We start from the raw sequence: 2,960 nt of genomic DNA, 5'->3' as shown, positions 1-2,960 counted from the left end.
CAGTTCAGGATATTGTTCATCTCACTTGGTCATTTGGAAGGCTATCTCAAGATTCCGTATTGATATGGAACATTTTCATGTCCTCCATGCCGACGTTTTTGTAGCAGAGTTTGGCTAAAACGTCTCATCCCGGAAGTCATAGATGATATTATTTGGGATGCGGCTAACCTCCTTGCGGTGGACATGAGCCGGCCCGTGAGGCCTCGCAGCTCAAGCAGAGTATACAAATAAGAAAGTCTAGCGCGAGCCTGGAGTGTCGCGTTAGGTACTCTGTCTTGCTAGGATATGTTAAGTGGAAATTGTTCAGTTTTCTTTCCTCTCTGATATATGTAGTCCATGTCTCTGCTGCACAGGAGTTTGCTTATGACAGACAGTGCACACTATTTTCTTTGTATTAATTATGTATTTGGAAATTATTCACATTCGAGATATGAGATGGGTGAGTTGAGGCTTCCTTCCCGATCCTCCAGTCAACCTTCGTGTTCAAGGAGAAGTTGTCAGTGAGGGTAGTGCTGTGGGATATAAAGGCATGTTCAGCAGCACAGCGACGTAGATTTTGAAAAGTGTGGGAACGAGGATGCAGCCTTGTTTGACGCCATTGTGGATATTGAAAGGCTAAGGGGAGCTGCAGTTGGATTACATAGTCGCCGTCATGCAACACACCAGCAAACTGAAAAATGTTTAAGACCAATTCGGAAGAGCAAAACATATTCCTTCCATGGGGAAGAAATATGAGACTGTCGAAGTGAGGTTCGCCTCAGAGGAGGAGGCCAAAAATCACTCGACAGCTTCTATAAAGAGTGACTAGCTCATCCTCACCCTCATTTATCTTAGTCGAAGACTATTCAAAGTTTGAATACTCAACATACCACCAGAAATAAACATCTGCGGCTGGTGGCTGCGATTCATTCCGACATAGAAGGGAAAACCACGATTCTACGAATACAGAAAATACAGAAGCAGAACTGGTTTGGACAGGAGATGTAGCTACTAATACAGGCAAATAAGCCAAGCGTCGAGGCTATCTCAGACTACATAAGCCTATCAAATGGCACAAAGCTTCACATTGTTGTTGAGGCAGAAAGCCAAGATGTCATCTTTGCAGGGACACAAATCACCTCAAAGCTTTCTGCCTACAACAAAAGAGAGAAGGGAGACACCATTTTTTTCCGACATGACCAAGGGTTCGTGGATCGAAAAAAGAAAAGAAAAAGGAACAAAGTAATACCAACATCAACGCAAAAAAACTGGCAGATATGACTAGAGGTGAGAGAGAGACAATTGAAAACAAACTCACAAATACCTCCCCAACATCAGCCACACGAGAACCACTATCACAGGCATCACCATCACAAGGACAACCTATCGGACTCACTCGTGTACTGTCAACACTCTTTCTGGTCTTGATATCCATTGTCATCATTTCTCTCTTTTGCCATTAGATAATTCCCGCTCCATACCGTAGTGATGCTGTCACCCACGTATTAACTGTTTGGATTTTATTCCATCCAGTCAATTTCGAGCGCAACACCAAATTAATCTTCGGAAATATTCCATCTTCAGTTGCTCTTTCATTTCCTTCTCCATTATCTCGTTGACTCTAGTACACCAAGGTATTTGTAGTCTTCCGTTTCAATTTGTTTAATCAAGTCTCTATTCGGTAATTCTATCCCTGCTAGGGACAGTACCTTAGCCCAAATTCAATTCTAATAGCAATATTAAAACAGTGGATCGTGTTCATCAAGGAAGTCACTTATGTTTCATCCTTGCCATACAGTTCCAAATTATCGATGTAGAAGAGGTAGTTGGTTATTATTATTATTATTATTATTATTATTATTATTATTATTAGTATTTTCTCTTTATCACAGATTTTATTAGAGCTTCTGGAGCCTTGCATGTCTAGCAGGATTGCTATCTGCAGCCTACGGTACCATACTATTCGTCCTTTTCAGCTATCTAATACTTTCCTGATTATTCTAACCGTGCCAAAGAAGCAAACCTTTCGTAACAGTTCTACTGGCCACTCTATTCCAATTTACTTTATATTCCTCCTGATGCCTTCTAATACTGTTCCCGAGGACCCAAGAATAATAAGCGCTATCTTCACCGTCTCCAGTTTCCACAGACGGGCTATTTTGTACTTAAGACGGTTGTATCCCTCTCTTTCTCCCTCCCTCTATCTATCTATCTATCTATCTATCTATCTATCTATCTATCTATCTATCTATCTATCTGTCAGTCTGTCTGTCTGTCTGTCTGTCTGTCTGTCTGTCTGTCTATCTATCTATCTATCTATCTATCTATCTATCTATCTATCTATCTTTTCCCCTTCCTTCTTGACTATTCGTGGGTCAAAGGGACTACCATTATTATTATTATTATTATTATTATTATTATTATTATTATTATTATTATTATTATTTTATATTTGACTTTTGCTTTGCATTTGTACAAGTTGAACCCAAGTCTCACCCAGAGACCTCAAGAGACAACAAGTTAGAAGTTCATGTAGGTGTTATGCCTAGAGTACCATATACTTCGATTTGTACATAATGTTGTTTTATTATTATTATTATTATTGTTCAGTAGTTTTATTTTTATAACGTGTTTTCACTTCACTACCGAGCGCAGCTCTGTGTGCCTTGGGTATGTGCTGTGGTTTGCTGTGATGCTCTTATGGTTACTGTATTGAAAGTGTTTTGCGTAGGATGTGTGCAGTGCCCAGTAGTGCAATTTTCTGTATGTTATATATATTTGTAAGTCCTGGTGTTTTTGTTATGTATTTGTCTGAATATTTTTTTATTGTACCTAAGGCACCTACTATGATAGGAATTGTTTCTGTTTTTAGATTCCACATTCGGGTTACCTCTATTTCCAGGTCTTTGTATTTTGAAAGTTTTTCCATTTCTTTTAGGAAAACGTTGTCATCAATTAGAAAGCCTTTTTTTTTTTTTTTT

This window comes from Octopus bimaculoides, chromosome 14 (assembly GCF_001194135.2).
Source record: "Octopus bimaculoides isolate UCB-OBI-ISO-001 chromosome 14, ASM119413v2, whole genome shotgun sequence".
NCBI lineage: Eukaryota > Metazoa > Mollusca > Cephalopoda > Octopoda > Octopodidae > Octopus > Octopus bimaculoides.
The sequence above is the reverse complement of the archived record's forward strand: the minus strand, read 5'-3'. Positions refer to the sequence as shown.